At 37.4% G+C, this 25,311-nt stretch overlaps 1 pseudogene; it reads left to right on the top strand.

Moving 5' to 3' along the window:
* The window catches only part of LOC103709859 (NADPH-dependent aldehyde reductase-like protein, chloroplastic), a 53,968-nt pseudogene extending 29,499 nt beyond the window's left edge, over positions 1–24,469 (top strand).
* The last annotated feature ends 842 nt before the right edge of the window (positions 24,470–25,311 follow it).

The raw sequence follows: 25,311 nt of genomic DNA, 5'->3' as shown, positions 1-25,311 counted from the left end.
TTTCATTTTTTTTTAAAAAAAGCAAGAATTTGACCTCCCACAGCTTAATTTTCATAGAAGAGTTTGGATAAGAATCAAAATAATTGAGCTTTTTTCATCACGTGAGAACGGCTTTCTATCTGTCTTTGGATGGAGCAATGGAAATCTCAGTCATGTGAGATGGTTGAATAAAGACAAGAGTCAAAATAATTGATCTTTATTCGTCTTGGCATGGTGAGCTCGCCATTAAATGGGCCCTGAGAGTACAATAAAGGTGGCTAGTTAATTATGCTTCCGAAAAGGTACCAGATGTGATATGAAAATTGAGCCACTCTGAATTTTGATGTTTTTTATTAAAATATCATTTGGATGGAGAAAAGGATATAATAGCTTAGTCTTCTGAGGTTAACAAAACACAGCTCTTCTTGTTCAAAAGATGATGGTACAATAAAAAAGTGTTGGTCTGAAAATTTTTGTGAAATTACTTAAAATTTTCAGACAATAAATGCTCCTGTTCGTAGGTTTGGATAAGTTCCTTTCCTCCACTGCTTCTTCTTACGAGGATTAACATTTTCGGCATTTTCTGATTATTAGACACTTGGTTTGGGGCTATTTAGCTTCTTTTCTTTTGCATATGTCCTCTCCTCCTTTGACAATGCAACTCATCTCTATCTTTCATCTCTGTTGTAAATATGATTAATTTTCAATAAAAGTCGGGTATCTCCTTTTTGCCTCTCTTTACAACAAAAATTTATTGGCACCTAAGTAATATATTAAGATGGGTATGTAACTGGATAACCAATTTTGACGTCTAAATGATGGAACTACATCAAATTAATAACATTATCTTCGCTTCATTAGTTTGAAATACCCTCCATTGGTTCAGAAGGCATGCAGTGCTAAAATAGTAGAAATTGATATTGTGAGGACCCGTGCAGGCGTGTGTTTAGTCCCACATCGGTTATTCGCTGGGTAGATCTTGAGTACTTATACAGGATCAAGGAACCCAAATAATACCTTCCAGCTAGCCATTTTGGGTGAGGTCCTGGGTTGTTACAAATGGTATCAGAGCGGACCCGACCCATAACCTATGTGGACTAGGGGACACTGCAGCACGGATCCATTGGGGCTGATCATGGGCCAATCATGGTGTTTGTGATTAGATTTGAATAAATTTGAACCTTTAGCCTGACGAGGACGTCAGGGCTTGAACGGGGGGAGTATGTGAGGACCCGTGCAGGCATGTGTTTAGTCCCACATCGGTTATTTGCTGGATAGATTTTGGGTACTTATATAGGATCAAGGAACCCAAATAATACCTTCCAGCTAGCCATTTTGCGTGAGGTCCTGGGTTGTTACAGATATAGAGCAGTCCATTTCAACCGGCACCATGCATAAGGCAGATGAAGTTTATCAAAAAAAGAAAACTGTCACTTGAGGGGAAATCCGATGAGCATTCCTTGTTCATAAAATTGGCATCAGCTTGAATGGTCCCTAAGCTTAATATGCCGTTGGTTCAATGCCAATGTCAGTCATGATTGCACAAATTAACCATTCACCATGGATGTCCCTCGACAACATGTGAGGAGTAATTGACACCCGTGTGCTGTCTCCCCTTTCATAATATTCCCTGCATGGGCTTTCTGGAAGTTTGCAGTACTAATGTGTTCCGGTTAGTTTAAGTGGTGGTCTGACAAAGAGGCATATTAATCACATGTGGTCCTTTCTTCAACTCTACTCAAAAGCATGAGACCAGCATTGCCATTGTTGAGGCTAATCTAGGGAAATCGATGGGGACTATATTCATGGACCTACGAAACAATGGATAAAGACGAGAGCTCGCTGGATTAGCTCCGACCAAGTCACTCCAAATCAACCTTGGGTGATGGTTCTACTGCTCCTCCTTTCTTTTCTTCCAGGTAGTTGGCCGTCATGTTGATTCTCCCTTTTTTCCTTTTGTAGGATGGACTCTCCTTGGAAAAGGTTTCTCTAAAATCATAGGAAAACACTTCATCTGGCCTTATGGAAGGCTAGGAAGAAGGCTGCAGAGGCAGAGGTCAGACCTGGACAGGGGCGGCCCAATACATTTGGGGGCCTTAGGCGAACTCATTAGAAGGGGCCTTTTTTATTATTATTTAAATAATAATTTTTTTAATAAGTATAAAAATATTTTAAATTTTTTATTTAAAAATAATTCGCCTAGCTTTTTGAGAAGCAAAATTACTAATTAAACTTTTATACTCAAGATCCATTAAAATACTATTTTCAATCGATAATATAGCTAATCCATTTAATCTTTCTTGTGACATAGTTGATCGCAAATAAGATTTTATCAACTTTAATTTTGAAAAACTTCTTTCAGCAGAAGCAACTGTTACAGGTATTGTTAATAATATCCTATATGCAATGCATGCATTTGGAAAAGAATCTGTTTTTTTTATAAAACTTAAAATATCAATAGGGGTACTAGTTTCTGTTTGTAAAAATTCTTTTAAAATTTTTAACTCTGAAAACAGATCAATACCATCAATATCAGAATATTCACCATGCTTTAAAAAGTTTTCAAGATTAAGACAACACTTTTTCAAATCATCTTCATTTAAAGATTTTAACTTTCTAAAATTAAACAAAAAACCAAAAACATTTTCATATACGGTAAATTGTTCAAACCTATTTTGAATTGAAAAAATAGCTTGATCTACTATATATAAAAAGTAATCAATTCTAAAAGATTCTTCAGCTGATCTTGTTATCTCATCATCATTATTTTCAACAAAATATTTTTTTCTACGGAAAACACGTTTTTCACGAAATTTAGGTTCTATTTTCATTTCATTTGCAATTTCTTTAGATGAATTCAAAGCATTCATGAATCCATTTTCCCTATAACTTTTCAAATAAAAAAGAAGACCTTTTAATTGATCTATAGCAACATCAATATGCATGTCTTCAGATTGTAAAATCTTACTAACTGAGTTAACAGCAAACAATATATCGTACCAAATATTCATGCCTAATAAAAATTCAAAATTTTCAATCTCATATGTAGCTAAACATGTGGCTTCACTCTTTATTTTAGGATCTTCACTAGTTTCCGCTAATTGAACTAAAGCATCTCTTATTTTAGGAGCTTGGTTTTTAATTGCTTTGACACTTTCAATACGACTTTCCCAACGTGTTTGTGACAAGGGTTTAAGAGTTAATGTGGATATATTATCTTGTAAAATTTTCCATCGTTTTGTAGAAGAAGAAAATAAGGTATAAATTCGTTGTATCACTCCAAAAAAAGATATAGCTTTAGGACACGAGTTAGCAGTATCACATAATACTAAATTCAAGTTATGACATCCACATGGTGTGTAAAATGCTCTAGGATTTATATCTAATAATCTTCTTTGTACACCTTGATGTTTTTCTTTCATATTAGATCCATTGTCATACCCTTGTCCTCTTATATCATTAACCTCAAGTTTATGTTTTTCTATTATATTTATAAGTTTATTAAAAAGGCCCTTTCCAGAGGTATCATCTATTTCTAAAAATTCTAAAAAATATTTCTACTTTTACTGAACTTGTTGAAGTATCTACACATCTTAAAACTAGGGTCATTTGTTCCTGATGGCTTGCATCAGGAGTGCAATCAAGTATTACAGAAAAATATTTTGCTTCTTTAATCTTTTTAAGTATTATAGCTTTAATTTCAAATGCTAACATTTGAATCAATTCATTTTGAATATTATGACCTAAATAATGATTGTGAATTTCACCATATTGAATGCGTCGAATATGTTCTTGCATTATTGGATCAAATTCTGCAATCGTTTCAATAAAACTTAGAAAATTTCCGTTATTGCTTTGATAGATCTTTTCATTCTTTCCTCGAAATGCTAAATTATTTTTTGCAAGATTTTTTACGACAGCAATAATTCTAAATAGAACTTTTTTCCAATGATCCTTCTCTTGGTTTATTTGTTCTTGGAGACTTTTATCAATTGTATTATTTTTTAGCAATCTCACCTCTAAATCAATCCACCTATTCATGCTAATGATATGTTCATTAGTTGTTTCATGACTTTTAAGCTTGATGCCTAGATTTTTCCAATCCCTACTTCCTTCATTGACTAATTGACTCGTGCTAGGCTTGGAATCAAATAATTTACCGCAAAAACAATATACTCTATCCAAATCTTTCGAATACACTAACCATTTTCTATCATGTTTTTCACCATTAGGTAACTTACGAATATAATATATCGTAGAAAAGTGTCTATTGTTTTCATCCTTAGGAAAATGAAAATCATAATCCCTAATTGGACCTCTTTCTACTATTAGATCTCTAAATTTTGTATCAATCATTTTCCATTGACCAGGATCATATAAATTTGTAGGAATAGAATTAGTTTCACAATCTTTTTCCTTATTTATCTTATCTCCATCTGATTCTCCATTGTGTTCTTCACTAGATATTGTTTCACTAGCAATCTCATTTTTTAACTCTATTTCGGGTGCCTGTTCTATTGCTAATTCTTGAGTTGAATTTGATGTAGTGTTATGTTTGTTTGTAACAACAAATCTATCTAGAGCTCCTTTTTGAGATTGTATGAGTTTATCGATTTTTCTTTTTCTTTTGAGTTTTTCATACCCACAGTCATATTTTCTATTAGACATTTTAATCTATAAATAATATTATCAAACTAAGCAATTAAAAAAATACCACAAACAAATCAAAATATAAAAAAGTTAAAAATGATAAAACTTAATTGTGTCAAGAAAAACAAACTCGGGTTCCGATAAGTAGTGCCGAACTTAATTGTGCCGAGAAGAAGTGGAATAGTTCCGAACTCGACGGCGAGAAGAGGCCGAATAGTGCCGAACCGCTGAAGTAGTGAAGTCACAACCAATCTACAATTGGACCAAAAAATAACCAATTCTAAATTAATTACTTGACTAAATAAAAATTAATTAGACAAAAAATTAATTAATAAACTAAGTAATACAATTACTTACTAACTCACCTGCCTCACGGGCTCACACTCACAGTGAACCGCGATTCGCCGAACCGGGGGTCCGGGATCAGTGGGAACCGGGATCAGTGGGAACAGGGGAGGAGGACGGGAGGTGGGACCGACCGTGGCAGGAGGTCGAGACTCGGGCGTCGGGAACCGGGAAGTCGGGAACCCCGAGGAAGCCGGAGCGGCGGAGGAGCTGAGGAGAGGACGGGGTCACGGGAGGAGGTCTGAGGCTCGGAGCGGCGGAGGATCGTGGGTGGGGGCCCTCCCTGGGCCGGGACTCGGGAGTCGAGACTCGGGAGGAGGTCGGAGACTCGGAAGTCGGAAGAGCCGAGGTGGAAGTCGGAGACTCGGAGTCGGAACTCGGAGGTCGGGAGGCCTCGCCGCCTCGGTCGCCGCGGAGCCCGGAGGTCGGAGGAGCCGAGGACGGCGACTCGGAGTGGACGAGGAGAGGACGGGAGGCCGGAGACTCGGAGCTGAGGAGGCCGAAGCTCGGAGCCGAGGAGGAGGCTGCACGGACGCACGGTGGACCAGAGCTCGGAGCTCGAAGGCCGGAGCTCGGAGGCTCAGAGCCGAGGACGGCGACGTCGGCGAGGAGAGCTGAAGAGGACTGAGAAGGTTTTTTGCCGTTTTGCCCTCGCCGCTCTGCAAGCCGATTCTGCCGAGAACCGGAGAAGGTTCCGGCATTAAAAAGGCAGGCCGCAGGCGGAAGATGGGCAGAGAAGGGGGGAGAGAAGGGGGGAGCCGGGGAGGAAATGCCCGTTGGACTTGGCCGTTGCGTTGCCCGTTGCTTGTCGACGACTCGACCGCTCGACGCCTCGACGTTGCTGGTTGCCCGCCCGTTGCTTGTCGACGACTCGACGTTGGCCGAAGGGACGCACTGCAGGCTGTAGGCTTGTAGCGGCGTACGGGCGGAGCCCGGTAGCCGTCGCCCGTCACCAGTCCGTCTGCCAGACCGCAGACGCTTCACATCCGTCGCCGCCTAACTACTGCCCAAACCCACTCCCCGTCTGCCATAGCGCCATTATAGAGCAATTAAAAAAAAAAAAAAACCGTGGCTGGGTGGGGGCCTTCCCTGGGCCGGGGGCCTTAGGCGACCGCCTCGGTCGCCTAAGGCTCGAGCCGGCACTGGACCTGGATCCCTGAAGAGTAGGTTGGTAGACAAGAAGGATTAGACCCAAGCAACGCTACTTAGAGCGATGCTGTAAAGGAAGTCCTGAATGTCGCTCGACTTCGGATCATCCAGGTTGAGAAGAAAGCTTCCCGAGCAGTGGAGAAGTTCATGGCATTGGGGAGCAACTAAGAGCGACTCGCGATCATTGCAGTCAATCCTTCATGGAGGGCTTCGATGAGTGCTGCAGCCAAGGTCGAGGCTCTTCTCATAGGCCGAGTTCAACAATCTCAATCCAACCACGGACAAAAACGACAAGGCCTAGAAATTCAACCACACTATATGATCGCATCAAATTCTTCAGAGTTAAACTAGCCTCTCTTGGTGCATCGTAGGGGGAGTTTTTCATCTGCATGAAATTACATGCAAAATCAAGTAGGCTATCTCAGGTGACCCATTCGGATAGACCTTTAATAACTCGGAACATATAGAGCTCTACTTCTGCTTGTAGAGCGCCCCGCATGGTATTTTTCACCTGGGATCCCCCACCCCCGAGTTTTCTCAAGGTCAACTTCGATAGTTGCATCCTAGAGGGTGGAGAGAGGGGTGGTGTGGGCTTTGTTGTCAGGGGCCCAGATTACAGGGTGATTGCTATTGGAGGTTGCCAGCTGTTTGGCACCTCTGTGCCTGGGGCGGAGCTGAGAGCAGCCTGGTCCGAATTGAGTATGTGCGCCGCGCATTACAGGCCAGAGATATTCTTCTGGAGGGTAACTCGGCGACGGTTATTGGATGGATACTGCAGACATCAGGTGGGCTCGGGGATCACCACCCTCTGTTGAGGGATATTCGGGCCATGCTGTATGATGGGATGGTTATCCAGGCGAAGCATGTGTTCAGGGAGGCTAATGGGGCTGCGGACTGGGTAACTTTCTTTGTCGCCAACCATTCAAAAGACCACCTACGGGTGAGAGAGGCAGAGGTGCCCAGTTCCCTCCGTGATGTATTGCTTTTTGACTTTCTTGGTTGTATCCGTACACGTTATGTATGATACTTCCGTTTTAGCAGCAGCAGCAAAAAAAAGAAAAGAAAAAAAAAGAAAAAAAAAAGAAAAAGAAAAAGAAAAAAGCTAAGTTGATCCATGGAACTAGTGAATTTTGCAATGCTGGGATACAAATACTGGGCCCATGTAATTGGGCCGTTGTGTGAATAGAGCAGGAAAGGATGGTGGAAGACCTGATCATACATACACTCGGCATTTTTGAATAGCTTGGGCAGCAGAGCGACCGAGTCTTCTAGGCCCATAAGAGTAATGCCCAACCTAACTTCTGGGCTTTAGCAATTTCTCGTGGAAGCTTAGCCCATTTCGTCCAATCAAACCTTTAAGTGTCCTGGCTTAGGCTAAAAGTCAGAGCCCAAATCTGTGGCCAGTAGCCAAGGGTCAGACAACATGAACCTGTTACCCAGCCAGTTTTCAGAGTAGATTTCAGATCTATTGTGTCAATATGCGGCCGCAGACCGGTTAGCCCAAGTCCCCCAAGGATGGGCTTATTGTGCTGTTATAGGTATTATGTCAAGTAGGATGCAATAGGGTCAGGTTAGGGTTGGATCATGTCAAGTAAGAAGAATGCCTTTGCATGCTTGATCTATACCAAAGCCAACCTAATGTTAGATCAAGATTTAAGACTCCTTGACCGAAACCATCCATAAATGTCTCCAAGATCAGATCCTACTAGCGTTTAGCCTAGCCTACAAGTCTACATGATCCAACATGACTCATTCTACCTCCAGTTCCTTTAACCCGACTCGACCCAATATGACCCATCTTGATTTATTAGGATTTCAGCTTTATTAGGATTTAAATTGCCTTGTCTCATAATTTTCTTCTTGAACGGGAGTGCTGCTTCTTAGCACTGCTTGTTTCATTAGCACCAAACACCACGCTCTGGTGCTGTCAGTGGGAAAATAGCATGGTGTTGTTTAGCTTCTTCTCTATAGTTATATTAGTCCACGTACATATCTATAGTTATATTAGTCCACGTACATGACATCTACTTGTCGAACAAGGGAGTGTGGTCAATAAGTCAATATCTTGTTCTTCTTGCCAACTCCAGTTTGTTGTTCTAGGGTAGGGAGAATTAAGCAACCATAGAAGGAGACAGTAATATTTAAAGATCTAAACTAACATAGATGGCCCACATAAATCGGGAGAGAAATCTACCGTGTGACATAATCTAGTCAAAGCTCCAGTCCTAAAACAACCGTTTCGCCCAGGAGAGAACAAAAAAAAAAAAAAAGGCAAATCCTTGCAAGCCGTCGCTGGTTGGAAAAGTTGCTTAAAGCCAATTTAAAGGAATTTCCTTGATGCTAGCAAGTTAGAAAAATGGAGGCATGTCCAAATCTTCCTACAAGCTAGTGACTCGAATTACTATGGATGCTAGTTCTATGAAAGGTTTTTAGTAATTACTATGGTTCATGCGGATTATCCCGAGTGGACTACATGCAAGGCCTTCTCCGAAGGACGTTGTATATTCCTTTTTCCTTCTATATATATATATATATATATATGGAGAGAGAGAGAGAGAGAGAGAGAGAGAGAGAGAGAGAGAGAGAGAGAGAGGGGTATAGTCTTTAACTTACATTTTTTTTTTGACTATTTAACTCTTAGCCTATGCATTGAGGAAGTTTGTAATAATGTCATTCAACATTATACAGGTTCAATGCATGGTCGACTATTTTCGTCTACCCTTAATTTCAATGACAATTTTATCTGGTCCCTCACCTACATATTGTATAGGTGTATAAATGATCCAGTTCAAATCATGATGATCTATCTATATATTATGAGGGTATGTAAATAGTCTTTAATATTATTTTATATTTCCTTTACTATATATATATATAAAGAGAGAAGAAAAGAGTATAGACTTGATTATACTTGAGTAGATGTCCACTCACGAAACAATATATTTTTTTTAACTATTTAATCCTTTGCCCGTGCATTATGAAGGTTCCCAATAATGTCATTCAACTTTATACGGTTTTGATGGTTGTCTATTCTCATCTATCCTTAATTTCAACAATACAATTTTATTTGATCCCTCGACTACGTATTGGGAAGTTATGTAAATGGTCCAGTTCAAGACATGATGACCTATTTACATATTGCAAGGGTGTGTAAATTGTCCTTAATTAAATTTTATTTTGTATTCTTTTTCTCAAATATATATATATATAGAGAGAGAGAGAGGTATAGACTTGGTTATGCTTGAGTAGATCTTCATCATGAAGCAAAACTTTGTTTTTTGACCACTCAATCTCTTGCCTATGCATTGTCAAGGTATGTAATAATGCCATTCGACTTTATACGGCCTCCTTAGCTGTCTATTCTCATCTATCCTATGTTTCAACGATATAATGTTATTTTATCCTTTGCGAAGGTGTGCAATAATGCTATTCAACTTCATACGGTGTCGTTGGTTGTCTGCTCTCACCTATCCTTATTTTCAATGATACAATTTTATTTGATCACTCATCTATGTATTGTGAGGTTGTGTAAATGATCCGATTCACGTTATGATGATGTGTCTACAAAGAAAAAAAAAAGGATGACCGGATTTCCATCTATTTAGTCTTAGTTTGATCAGATATTTAGACTTTTGCAGATCTAGGCCAAAAAATTATTTAGAAGTTTGCATTTGAAAAGCTAGGACATGATTCAATCATAATTTTTTCAAACCTTACTTGAGCATTGAAAAAATTTAACCCGACTTGACCAGATTTGGCTCACCCACTTTTATAACTCCTTCAATTAATTTGTAGATATACCTGCAATTTAAATCCAAGAACTCTTCAATGGCAAGCCCGTAGGGCACGCTGTCAACCAACATCTACTTTCTTATTATTATATAAAATTTTTAGATCTATTTATTTATTGATTCGAGGCTCAAGTAAGATTGAACAGAACCTTTATAAAAAAAATTAGCTGGGACAGTCCATACTAGTATATTTTGTTGATCCTTTTCTTTCACTTTTAATGTCATTATTAATTTTCTTTTTAGTTTTGGAATGATTAAAGTTCTTTTTCTTTTTACTTGTATTCTGATCCAAATATATAATGTTGGTTTTGGTTCATCCCTGACCTCGTACAGCCTAAATGATCTGATTTGTAGGCAAAATATTTTGTAGGCCCGTACTAGTTAGCTAATAGTTTAACCATGACTCAAATTAAAAAGTGAAGGTTCAAATCAGTTTTATTCCTGGTCAGACTTCAAGCCAATTACAAGCCTACAGGTGTGTAAAAAACAAGCATATCATATAGGAGTACATTTATAATTGCTCAAAACAGGTCCGATTATGTGTAAAGGACTAAACATGAAATGTTAAATGTGCGAGAGCTACTAACAGCTAGTAGTCAAAATAGATTTTGTGTCAAATTACAATTTTACATAATAGTTATTATTTGATCATGCATATGCTCTCTACTTTTTAATTTTCACTCTTTAAATTTATTTTTTTTGACTTTGTATTTGAAATATTAAGAGTTACTAATTTTAAAATGTTATTAAGCACTTTTTGAATTTATATTACTTATTTGTTATTGTTATCTCTGTTATTATAATGCCAACTTTTAAGAACCTCTATTGTAAAGGTCCATGCGATTAATCTTAGTTGCTGCAATACGTAATAACTTACAATATTTTTCAAAAATATATAATAGATTATAATTTTGACCATTAGCAACCGTCTGATAAAAATATTATAGTTTATCTTTGCTATAAATATAACACGAACTATACTAGAGCTTTGCATAATATGCATCTCCATCCCTATGTTTGTCAGTTTTTTACACCACCCCACCTGCATATTGATTTCCATCCACACTGCCCTTATGTAATCTAGGTATTTGAATTTTGCAAGTAGAATAGAGGTATATATGCATAAATGGATATGGAAGATGATTTTTGGGCAAATATTCCGAAAGCAGGATACGTTACATTTGGAGCTCGTTTGGTTCGCGGGAAGCATTTTTTCTCATAGAAATATGATTTCTGGGAAGCAGATTTCTGAGAAGAAGATGTCTAGAAAAATATTTTTGGCATGTTTGGTTGACCATAGAAAAGTTACAGATTTTCAGAGTACTTATGTTTGGTTGACCATCCACTTTTCTTAAAAAATTATATGTAATTCCTATTATACCCTTAATAAAAATTAGGTATTTAATGTTTTAGATCATATAAGGATCCTTGATGGGCCTTTTTGAGAAAAAATAAAAGGGCTCATTTGGTTCGCGGGAAAAGAAGGAAAAAAGTGTGGTCAACGGAAAAGTAAAAAGATGCCTCTTGTTTGATTGGAGTTTTCAAAGGAGAGAGACAAAAAAATGTATTCTCATGGGAATATGATTCCCACATTTAATGAAAAAATCTTTCCTATGAAAAACATGAAAAAGTTACTTTCTCGTGATCCGGAAATCGAATAAATAAATAAATAAGATAATAAATAAATATATTTCAATGAAATAAAATAATAAATAAATAACTAAATAAAATAAATAAATAAATAAATAAAAATAAATGTTCGTAATTATTTAACTAATTTTATCATCTATTTAGAAAATTTATTAGAGAGATAAATGGTCATCAAGAAGGTAAAAAAGTAATTTCCATAAATAATTATAATATTTTATACATTTATTATTTATTATACTATGAATATAATATTATATTACATTATATCATAATATATTGATATGTTATGTTAAATAATTTAATATTATATTAAATTATCCTATAGTATACAATGTTATAGTACTATATTATAATAATATTATATTACATTGCATTAATATTATATTATATCATATATTAATATATTAATATATATTATATTTTATTATGCTCGATTGTATAATACTAGTAATATCCTGTATGGTTATTTTGTCACACAAAAGTACTTTCTCAGTTTGTTTACCAAATACATGTTAAAGTGCCACAGCATTTTAGAAATATAGTTACCAAACAGCAAATGACTTTTTATATAAGCTCTACTTCCAAAAGTTCTACTATTAACAGCTCCCCTAAACAGGGCCTTGGTCTTCTGAGATCAACAAAACATAGCTCTTCTTGTTGAAAAGAGGATGGTATAACAAGAAAGTGTCGGCCTGAAAAATTTTGTGAAATTGTTTGAAACTTACAGGCAATGAATGCTCCTGCTCGTAGGTCTGGATGTGGCCCTTTCCTCCACTGCTTCTTCTTACGAGGATTAACATTTTTTGTCCTGATTATCAGATCGATACTTGGTTTGGGGCCATTTAGCTTCATTTTTTCACATCTGTCCTCTCCTCTTTTGACAATGTAACTCATCTCAGTCTCTCATCTCTGTTATAAATATGATTAATTTTCAATAAAAGTCGGATGTCTCCTTTTTGCCTCCCTTTACAGCAAAATTTTTTTGGCACCTAATTAAGTAATATATATATTAAGATGGGTATGTGACTAGATAACCAATTTTGACGTCTAAATGATGGAACTATATCAAATTAATAACATTATCTTGGCTTCATTGGTTTGAAATACCCTGCAATGGTTCAGAACACGTGCAGTGCTAAAGTAGTAGAAATTGATATAGAGCAGTCCATTTCAACCGGCACCATGCATAAGGTAGATGAAGTTTATCAAAAAAAGAAAACTGTCACTTGAGGGGAAATCCGATGAGCATTCCTTGTTCATAAAATTGGCATCAGTTTGAATGGTCCCATAACCTTGATATGCCGTTGGTTCAATGCCAATGTCAGTCATGATTGCACAAACCATTCACCATGGATGTCCCACGACAACATGCGAGGAGTAATTGACACCCTTGTGCTATCTCCTCTTTCATAATATTCCCTGCATGGGCTTTCTGTAAGTTTACACTAATGTGTTCGGGTTAGTTTAAGTGGTGGTCTGACATAGCCTCTAATGTTTTGATCAATTATGGAGAGGCATATGAATCACATGTGGTCCTTTTCTTCAACTCCACTCAAAAGCATGAGACCAGCATTGCCATTGTTGAAGCTAATCTTGGGAGGTCGATGGGGACTATATTCATGGACCTACGAAACAATGGACAAAGGCGAGAGCTTGCTGGATTAGCTCCGACCGGATCTTCCGATGCTAAAATCAGAAAGAATTTTAGAGGTGAACAAAGATACAGTATTTTCCCTAGCTTCGGTGATTATTTCTTAGTTTAGTTTTGCTTTTGTTATCTTTTTGGCAGAGGGCCTCTGGATTTATTTATAGCTAGGATCTTGCTTCTCCGGCGAACCATATCCCAACAAACTCAGGGTCTTGTCATAACAAACTGCTGATATGGGATAGCAACCTTGAGAACATGCTGTAATATCTTGGCACGTGATTGGATTGTTGAGGTCATGTGTAGATTTAAGGCAGAGGGGCTGAGCTTATTCCTTCGCACGAAGGTCCTGCTTGGCTCGGATCGGCGGCCAAGCTAAGCCAAGAGATATCAACCTCGAAGGTCAACCGCTTCAAGTCTGCTCGTCTTGGCAAAGAAGTTTCGACCATAATACCCTAGAGAGTTTCTGAATATGCCTAGGTGCCATATAAGTCGTGAGCTGCATGTATCTCATTGTGCCGCATCACTTTGATTATTAAATACCATAACACTAGCCCCTTACTTTCGAACTCAAAGCATCTCTTCGATTGAGACGAACGAAGTAACCGTCTGTCAGACTCCACATCATATTAATGAGGGCATTAACTCTAGAATGGTGTCCCATAAAAGACGAGTCGTGATGCTCTATCTCCCAAGGCGTCGTTTGACCACTGCAGCAATGTTGGTGTGATGCATATCCATTGATCTTAATGGGAAGACAACTAAGCGAACCAACCCAGGCTGTCCAGAATTCTTTAAAGGAGAGTAGAGCCCCCGACAAATCCACCATGCTTGAGAAGGCTTTAAGCACTCCTTCCATTTCTCTGAGAGGAACTCTTGTAGAACCTATTCACCGAGTCACTCCAAATCAACCTTGGGTGATGGTTCTACTGCTCTTCTCCTTTCTTTTCTTCCAGGTGGTTGGCCTTCATGTTGATTCTCCCTTTTTCCCTTTCGTAGGATGGACTCTCCTTAGAAAAGGTATCTCCAAAATCATAGGAAAACACTTCATCTAGCCTTATGGGAGGCTAGGAAGAAGGCTGCAGTCCCTGAAGAGTAGGCTGGTAGACAAAAAGGATTAGACCCAAGCAATGCTACTTAGAGCGGTCGTTGCAGGGGAAGTCCTGAATGTCTTGGACTTTGGGTCATCCAGGATGAGAAGAAAACTTCCCGAGCAGTGGAGAGGTTCAAGGCATCGGAGAGCAACTAAGCGCAGCTCGCGCTCATTGCAGTCGAATCCTTCATGGAGGGCTTCGACGAGTGCTGCAGCCAGGGTCAAGGCTCTTCCCATGGGCCAAGTTCAACAATCTCAATCCAACCACGAACAGAAATGACAAGGCCTAGAAATTCAATCACTCTATATGACCGCATCAAATTCTTCGGAGTTAAACTAGCCCCTCTTGGTGCATAGTAGCGGGAGCTTTTCATCCGCATGAAATTGGAGCAGCATGGACTTACATGCGAAATCAAGTAGGCTAACTTGATCCATGGAACCAGTGAATTTTGCAATGCTGGTATACAAACCTCGGCCTACGGAAATACTGGGCCCATGTAATTGGGCCTTCTTTGTCTGAATGGAGCAAGGAAGGATAGTGGATGACCTGATCATACACTCTGGCCTTTTTTAATAGCTTACGCAGCAGGGGATGTCTTTCTGCATCCAGAGCCCATAAGAGTAATGCCTAACCTAATGACTTCCAGGCTTTAACCATGACTGCATGCAAGCTTAGCCCATTTGGTCCAATCAAACCTTTAAGTGTCCTGGCTTGGGCTAAAAGTCAGAGCCCAAATCTGTGGCGAGGGGCCAAGGGTCAGACAGCCTGAACCTGTTACCCAGCAGGTTTCAGAGTAGATTTCAGATCTATTGGGTCAATATGTGGCCGCAGACCGGTTCGCCCAAGTCCCCCAAGGATGGGCTTATGGTGTTGTTATTGGGATTATGTCAAGTAAGATGCAATAGGTCAGGTTTAGGGTTGGATCATGTCAAAGTAAGAAGAATGCCTTCGCATGCATGCTTGATCTATACCAAAGCCAACCTAATGTTAGATAAAGATTTAAGACTCCTTGACCAAAACCATCCATAAATGTCTCCAAGATCAGATCCTACTGGCGTTTAGCCTAGCCTACAAGTCTACATGATCCATCATGACTCATTCTCTATACCTCCAGTTCCTTTAACCCAACTCGACCCAATATGACCCATCTTGATCTCTAGGTTTGATTTTATTAGGGTTTCAGCTTTATTAATTAGGATTTAAATTGCCTTGTCTCATAATTTCTTTTTGAACGGGAGTGCTGCTTCTTAGCACTGCTTGTTTCATTAGCACCAAACACCACGCTCTGGTGCTGTGAGTGGGAAAATAGCATGGTGTTGTTTGGCTTCTTCTCTGGAGAGAGCAGGTGTCCATTGAGGCGTCTATTTCTATAGTTATATGAGTCCACGCACGCGACATCTACTTGTCGTCTTGTCGAACAAGGGAGTGCGGTCAATAAGTCAATATCTTGTTCTTCTTGCCAACTTCAGTTTGTTGTTCTAAGGTAGGGAGAATAAAGCAACCATAGAAGGAGACAGTAATATTTAAAGATCTAAAGTAACATAGATGACCCACATAAACCGGCAGAGAAATCTACCGTGTGACATAATCCAGTCAAAGCTCCAGTCCTAAAACAATCGTTTCGACCAGGAGAGAACAAAAAAAAAAGAAAAGAAAAAGAAAAGGCAAATCCTTGCTTGATGGGGTCTGCTATGAGACAAATTCCCTTTATCTCCATCTAAGGCGGCGAAGGTGGAAAAATCTCCATTTTGGTTAAAAGTCTCGGAATTTTAAAGGCACGTATGAATCAGGAGCAGTACAAGCTGACTACGGATTTAGTTTGTTCTTTTTCCTCTAAGTGATAGCAAGCCGTCACTGGTTGGAAAAGTTGCATAAAGCCAATTTAAAGGAATTTCCTAGATGCTAGCAAGCTAGAAAAATGGAGGCATGTCCAAATCTTCCTACAAGTGACGCGTGCAGTTCTATGAAAGGTTTTTAGCAATTAATATGGTTCATGCGAATTATCCCATGCAAGGTCTTCTCCGAAGGGGAGGGGGGGTATAGTCTTTAACTTACATATTTTTTTGACTATTTAACTCTTAGCCTATGCATTATGGAAGTGTGTAATAATGCTATTCAATATTATACAGGTTCAATGGTCGGCTATTCTCGTCCATCCTTAATTTCAGTGAAAATTTTATTTTGTCCCTCACCTACATATTGTATAGGTGTATAAATGGTCTGGTTCAAATCATAATGACCTATCTATATATTGTGAGGGCATGTAAATGGTCCTTAATTTCATTTTATATTTTCTTTACTATATATATATATATAGAGAGAGAGAGAGAAGTATAGCCTTGGTTATACTTGAGTGGATGTTCACTCACGAAACAATATATTTTTTTTAACTATTTAATTTTTTGCCCATGCATTATGAAGGTTCCCAATAGTGCCATTCAACTTTATATAGCTTTGATGGTTGTCTATTCTCATCTATCCTTAATTTCAACAATACGATTTTATTTGATCCCTCGACTAAGTATTGGGAAGTTATGTAAGTGGCACAGTTCAAGACAAGATGACCTATTTACATATTGTGAGGGTGTGTAAATTGTCCTTAATTTTATTTTATATTTTTTTTCTCAAATATATATATATAGAGAGAGAGAGAGGTATAGACTTGGCTATGCTTGAGTAGATCTTCATCATGAAGCAAAACTTTATTTTTTGACCACTCAATCCCTTGCCTATGCATTGTCAAGGTATGTAATAATGCCAGTCGACTTTATGCGGCCTCCTTAGCCGTCTATTCTCATCTATCCTATATTTCAACGACATAATGTTTATTCTTCATACGGCTTCGTTGGTTTGTCTGTTCTCACCTATCCTTAATTTCAACGATACAATTTTATTCGATCACTCATCTATGTATTGTGAAGTTGTGTAAATGATCCGATTCAAGTTATGATGATGTAACTACAAAGAAAGAAAAAAAAGGATGACCGGATTTCCATCTATTTAGTCCTAGTTTGATCAGATATTTAGACCTTTGGTGGATCTAGGCCAAAAAATTCTTTAGCAGTTTGCATTTTAAAAACTAGGACATGATTCGATCATAATTTTTTCAAACCTTACTTGAGCATTGAAAATTAGTCAAATATTAAAATTTAACCCAACTTGACCAGATTTGGCTCACCCACTTTTATAACTCCTCCAATTAATTTGTAGATATACCTACGATTTAAATCCAAGACCTCCTCGATGGCAAGCCCGTAGGGCAAGCTGTCAACCAGCATCTACTTATCTTATTATTATATAAAAATTTTAGATCTATTTATTTATTGATTCGAGGCTCAATTAAGATTGAACAGAACCTTTATAAACAAAATTAGCTGGGACAGTCCATACTAGTATATTTTGTTGATCCTTTTCTTTCACTTTTAATGTCATTATTAATTTTCTTTTTAGTTTTGGAATGATTAAAGTTCTTTTTCTTTTTACTTGTATTCCGATCCAAATATATAATGTTGGTTTTGGTTCATCCTTGACCTCATACAGCCTAAATGATCTGATTTGTAGGCAAAATATTTTGTAGGCCCGTACTAGTTAGCTAATAGTTTAACCATGACTCAAATTAAAAAGTGAAGGTTCAAATCATTTTTATTCCTGGTCAGATTTCAAGCCAATTACAAGCCTACAAGTGTGTAAAAAACAAGCATATCCATATAGGAGTACATTTATAATTGCTCAAAACAGGTCCGATTATGTGTAAAGGACTAAACATGAAATGTTAAATGTGCAAGAGCTACTAACAGCTAGTAGTCAAAAAAGATTTTGTGTCAAATTACAATTTTACATAATAGTTATTATTTGGTCATGCATATTTTAACTACTTTTTAATCTTCACTCTTTAAATTTATTTATTTTTACTTTGTATTTGAAATATTAAGAGTTACTAATTTTAAAATGTTATTAAGCACTTTTTGAATTTATATTATTGTTATTATTATCTCTGTTATTATAATACCAACTTTTAAGAACCTCTGTTGTAAAGGTCCATGAGATTTATCTTCGTTGCTGCAATACGTAATAACTTACAATATTTTTCAAAAATATGCAATAGACAATTTTGACGATTAGTAACCGTTTGATAAAAATATTATGGTTTATCTTTGCTATAAATATAACACGGACTATATGAGAGCTTTGCATAATATGCATCTCCATCCCTATGTTTGTCAATTTTTTACACCAACCCACCTACATATTGATTTCCATCCACACTGCCCTTAGTAATCTAGGTATTTGAATTTAGCAAGTAGAATAGAGGTATATATGCATAAATGGATATGGAAGATGATTTTTGGGCAAATATTCCGTAAGCAGGATGCATTACATTTGAATCAAAATGAGGTCATCTTCAACTTTCCGAAGAATTAAATACTGATTTCTGGTTGGAATTGGAGGCCAATCTTTTTCGAATGGGGTCACCAGCAGGCGAATGGGTGGACACAGCCAACTTGCCGCTTTCTTTGTGACAGCTAGGCCATTTTACAAGGTAGTAGTAGAATTCGGCACGGCTGGCTTCATTTCTCAACGACTCAAAACACCTACCACCAAAGAGGATTTAACTGTAGGTTATAAAAATATGAGTTTTTTTTTTTTCCATACATATCCTCCTAAATATTAAAATTTACATTAATACCCTTCCAAAATTGATATTTGCATATACACCCTTATAAAATATTTATTTTGCGTGTATTCCTTTTATTTTCTTTTTTCTTGCATGTATATCCATACTATCTAACGCCATTAGGAAATTAGCAGTTTAAAATTAAAAATGATTGAAATATTTTTAATAGATAGATATGCAAAAAGAAATATTTATAAGGGTATATATACAAATAACACTTTGCGAGGATATTAATGCAATTTCACATATATAGGAGGGTTTACATTTAAAAAATTCTAATTTTATTTTTTTCTATATTCATGCAATTTCTATATCAATTTAGAGGGCATGCTTAAAAAATTTAATATTTAGAAGGATATTTATGCAAAAATCTAATATTTTTTTTATATCTATACCCTCCTAAATATATAAAATTGTGAACAATGCGGGGTGGAATTTGTTGATTCTAGGATACGAAGATATTAAATGGGATACATCAAACTCGCATGTCCAGTGACCTATAAATACCTTTCAAAATTGCTATTTGCATGTACACCTTTATAAATGTTTCTTTTATCATATTTACCTATTAATGGTATTTTCGTTATTTCAATTTTAAACCACTAACTTCCTAATGGTGTTAGATGGCATGGTTACATACACAAAAAAGAAAAGAAAAAAAAAATATACATACAAAACAAGTGTTTGGTAAGAATATACATGCAAATATCAATTTTAAAAGGGTATTCACGCAATTTCTAATATTTAGGATGGTATGTACGCAAAAAATTTTAAATATATTTGTTTATATCGAAAGATATTATAATTGGAAATGCAAATCATAGGATATGAAATTGGAAATATAAACAACGATCAAAATTTCATATGTATTTTTTCAATTTCATATCCCATGATTTGCATTTCCAATTACAATATCTTTGGATATAAACAAATGTTTTTATAACCTACAATTAGGTTCTATTTGAAAGCTTATGAGGTCGTTGGTGGTAGGTGCTCGAGAAATGAAGCCAGCCATGCTGAATTCCACACCTACCTTGTAAGCGAAACCAGATTCAAAAAAGATTGGCCACCTCCAATTCCAACCAAAAATCAGTATTTCTTGGGAAAGTTGAATGCGACTTCATTTTGATTCCAAAGTAACATACCCTGCTCACAAAATATTTGCCATTTTTTAATTTCTCGAAGCAAGATTTCAAGACAACAATAAAAAAGATTCGACAAAATATTAATACATCATATATTAAATCTATAAATGTTAACACAATATATATCAAACGACCCTATCCAAGCTCCTTCCAATTGGTTGCTTAATGCTCCCTACCCTATAACAACAAAATTTAGAGCTGGCAAGAAGAACAAGATATTGTCTTATTGACCACACTCCCTTGTCTGACGAGTAAATGTTAATGTGGACTCATATAACTATGGAAATGGGCGGGTCAATGGACACCTGCTCTCTCAAGAGAAAAAGCTAAACAACGCCAATGTTATTTTCGCACTCATTAGCACGGGCGTGACGTATGGGGCTTGCCCGTCACCCACGTCATCTCCATGCGTCGCATCAATTCCTAATCGCCATGAGGGACTCGTGCTAATGAAGCAGGTAGGGCTACGAAGCAGCACTCCAGTTCGAGAAGAAAATTATGAGACAAGGAAATTTAAATCATAATAAACTGAAACCCTAATAAAATCAAACCTAGAGATCAAGATGGGTCATATTGGGTTGAGTAGGGTTAAGGGAGCTGATGGAGGATCGTCTAGTGAAAAATCTAGACAGATTTCTACTCGATGCAAATATAGAAATTAGAAAATTTTATTTTATTTGAAAACTCTAGTACTCAAATATTATAATGACTTCAGTATTTTTAATTTCAATATAGATTGTTATTAAGGTTTTGCATTATCAATGTAAATCCATTACCATATTAATTGGAAATATAGTTTTTATTATTAAGATTTGAGAATATTAAAAATTGGGATGCTCTCTCCCTCTACCTTCTTCTTCTATCCTCCATTAAATCTTATCCACTGCCATTACCGTATCTTTGCTGCTCTATCACTGCAACCCTCTCTTGATCTAGAAGGATTCCAAAACTCGATGTAGAGCACTTTGGCTCAAATGAAATCAGCCACATCAAAAATCCAAGTCGTGAGCCAAACTTTTGAAAATCATAACTTGGTCATACGATATCTGGTTGAGATAATCTCTTTTTTTTATAAATAAGACAGTTTTTCGAGATCTACGATATGACGTCTCACCTTTTAAGGAGCAAGCCCCTAGCAGTCGAGCCCAAATTTCATCGTTTGAGGCCTGAAATAGGCCGGTCAAACTGAAAGTTTTTTTTCGAGTAATACTTTGATCGGGCACAGCTCTTCATCTGAGAAAAATCAGATCATAAAGTGACAGAATGCAGAGTTAATACAAAAGTTGAAATCAACCTCTTCAAAAATTTAGGCTTTTTTCTAGAATATTTCTACTAGTAATGTCTTTTTTAGGAAAGAGAGCCTTATTAGAATTAGAAAGAAGAACCCGACTCAAATTGTACAAGAACGGATCTCAATAGAGACTACGTAGTCTTTTGTATGATCAATATAAGAAACAGAGACTTGAGCCCTACATTTGCAATTCTTTTATCTTCTTTTATTATTTTTTTTGAGAGGTTGGAGTTGAACAAGTTGAGAAAAATTTTTTTTCTTTCCAGTCAAATCATTTCTAGATGCATCATCCATACTCCACTGCAATAATACCCAAAAAAAGGAAAAAAAAAAAAATCTTCTTATCGTTATTTTGCTCGATCCCTTGATTTTTTGCAGCTCCCCTCTTCCATCCAGGTACTGGCAGCTTGCCGGCCCTTCATCGAAGCCCTACCACTCTCTCACGATCGACCACGCTAGTGCCGGTCTCCGTAACCTCCACTAGCAGCATCGTCCTCCTAAAAAATAGGATTACCGAACCTCCCGTCGAACCTCATTGCCATTGCCAATAGCCCATCTTCTTCCCCAGCGCATGTTCCGACACGACGAAGCACTTTCCGAAGCAGAGAATGCTCTCCACAGATCTCCTATCGCAGCTGTCAATGGCCTTGGCTGCGGTCTTGGTGATGAACAGTCTAGTCCACTGCAAGTCCCACTCCTATATGCCTGCTTCACCCCTCCAACGAGGTTGACCATGCCATCACCTTTGGCCTCAATTTCTAGGGGTCAACGCCTCCTGCCCTTCGGCAGCCTCCGCACCCCCTTCGTGGTGCGATTAGGGATTCCAACTCAAAACTTTGCAAGAAAGGAAGCCCTTCGCAAATCTGGGTTTAGATTCGCTTGACCCTACCCGATTCAGATTTCCTTAATCAGAGCCACATCATATTATACTGCCACATCATCAAAATGCACCATGTCAATGGCTGAGTTAGCAACACATCATTGCCAAGTCAGCACATCTGTGCCACATCAATAATGTGTGTCGTGTCAACCGGCACGCCAGCACCAAATGATTTGCTACGTGCTAATTTCAACATACTGATTCCGTTTTTGATGTATGTTTCTACGGATTCTATCTCTACGGTGAGTTTTCTTTGCTAGGTAGTAGTTTAAAGTGCTTTTTATGACATAAGATCTTTCCTTTTGAAAGTTTGATTGATATTTATTTTATTAAATAACTAATAAATTGTTTTAGTTCCAAGTTTAATTTTATCCCCCTTTTTCCCACCCTATATTTCTGCACCTAATCCTTATTTGCATCTAGTCTTATTTTTGTTGCATCCATCTTACTTTCTGAATTTTGGCATATCATTTGCATTAAACTTACTAGTTTTATGTATATGCATCATAGTAGTTTAGGATTTTTATTTACTAATGGCAATTTTTAGTCTATTTCTGTATTCTTTCATTTTCCTACACTTGAGTGCATCGCACTATAACCATAAATAAACAGAGTGACCATTCATCCACTAAGGACCAAACTATGATAAATGTCATTCCCTCCAATTCTACACCACCATTTAACCCTCAAGCTTTTATGAACTCCATAGATCAAAAACTTGAGCAAATGAGTTTGTAACATGAGCAATTGAGTCAGCAAGTAGCTCAAGCTCTAAGAATTTTAGGATAGATGAGTATGTTAGGCAACCTGAGGGGTCCCCTCATTCACGTGGGTTAGTTCAGGATATCCTTCCTACTCCTAGGTCAGTAGCAGCTATTGGTAGGATGAGTTATACTCCTAGATATGTTGTTAGAGTCTAACCTAGGATTCCTTATTATAATATGGATTCTAGGGCTCATGAGGGTGTACATGAGCAGGATGAGTTTATGGAGGAGCATCAAACCCCTAGATATCAACATGGACAGGACCATAGGCAGCCTGTCCATGACGATCCAAGAGTTGTCCGTCATAGGCTAGTTGATCAGCATGCTAGATGTCCTAATAGGGTTAATAGACATTCCTCTCCATCTCATAGATATGATTAGGAGGATACTTGTAGTATTATTAGTTTGGTTAAGATAGATGTGTGATTTTACAATTGTAAATTAGACCCTGACACCTTCCTAGATTGGTTGCATAAGCTGAAAGGATTGATTTGATTGGTATGATATGATTGATAAAGGAGTTCATTTTGCTAAGATGAAGTTGTTAGGAACTACTAAAAGATATTTGTAGAGTATCCAGCAAAACCTTCAACATCTAGATGAACTGCTTGCCATCCAATGGACAGACATGAGGTGGAAGTTAATAAAGAAATATCTACTTTCTCGCTATAGGAGTCAATTGTCTGATCAACGGCAAACCTTAACTATGTCCAAATACACGAAAAGATTTGATGAGCTTATGCTTAGGATCAGAATGCAGGAAGATCTATTTCATACAATTAGGAGGTTTATCAATGGACTTGGGAAGACATAAAGAGAGAGGTATGCTCCTAATTTTTCAGAGGAGACCTATCAAAAGGTTGTGCTATAGAGAGATATCTTAAGACTCCTTCTCAGTGTAGGTTCTCTTCTCAAGTGAGTGAGTCTTGTCAGCTTAGTCCTATTTTCTAGTCGAGATTTGTTATCCAGTCTAAGATTGTTTCCTAGATAGCCTCTAGGGATAGTACTATTAGAAATAGGGAATCTCAGTCACATATTCATCCTAGTGGTTCTATAAGTGATCCTCGTTCTAATGGTTCTACAGTGAAATGTCTTCACTGTCATTATATGGGTCACATAATTGCATGTTATCCTCATTGAGTTTTAGACTCAGAGCAGGAGTCTGATGATCCGCAGAAGAGTGTGAGCCAGGTAACAAACCCCATTGAATATTTTGGAGATAAGAAGAAGTTTGAGAATGATTCAGAGGTAGTTGACCATCATTGTGATGTCGTGAGGTGCAATTTTTCTGCTATTGCCTTCAAGTATGTTATCAGCACATGTTGCCCCCAAGCAAGTCGTCAGCGAGTGCCCTTTTCCGCTCCATGTATGTTTCTTCTCATGTAACTATGCTCTTTCTTATTTCAGCTAACTTGTTCTTGAAGTTTTGTTCTAAAGATTTGCCTGCTGCGATAATGATAATCCAATTTAAAGGCAACTTCTATAAGTTGTGGCTTACAAGCAATTGGACTATTTCAAGCAGTCTAAGTTGGCTCTCTCGGCACACTAACAACTCATTGTTCTAACATGTTAGTGTGGGCAATATCTGGATTATATAACCTACATGTTATCTAAAGGAGAACAAGCTCAATATCCTTTTTTTTTGTGTGTTGATGGAGGACAAGAAACTCAATATCAGAACTATATTATTCTTCAAAATGAAAATGGAATTAGAGAAAATCAGTACGTATTGGCCAGAATTTTGACGTTTAACTGAAAATATGATGGACAGTACCACTGCTTCGTATTTGTTTTTTGGACAGAAGCAGGGCTAAAAGCCCCAGCAATCCTTTCCATTAGAAAACAGAACATACAGTATTACTGCTGCACTTTCCAGGTACCAAACCTTCCAACCCAAGATTTTTTTCCCAGAAAAAAAAAAAAAAACAAAAAAAAAGGAGTAAAGGTCCTATCATGCAAAACTTATGCATTAAACTGCTTGTACTTAATGTAAAGATTTTATCCCAGAAATGAAAAGGTCATATCATTTGCAGGACTTATGAAATTAACTGCTTATACTTGATCCACAAATCAAGTTGCATCATGTTTCTGAGAAGCTAGGGGCATCTCTGGCTCTTTGGTAAAGCAGAGAGAGAGAGAGAGAGAGAGAGAGAGAGAGAGAGGGATTCTCTTGGAAGAGTAAAAAATTACTAAGTTTGATGTTACATAGCCTTGGAAATCACCTCAAGCACTTGTTGAAAATATACAACATCG

This window comes from Phoenix dactylifera, chromosome 1 (genome assembly GCF_051530095.1).
Source record: "Phoenix dactylifera cultivar Ajwa chromosome 1, Ajwa_hap1_PhDact_Kaust_v1.1, whole genome shotgun sequence".
NCBI lineage: Eukaryota > Viridiplantae > Streptophyta > Magnoliopsida > Arecales > Arecaceae > Phoenix > Phoenix dactylifera.
This window is presented reverse-complemented; position numbering and strand designations above follow the sequence as displayed.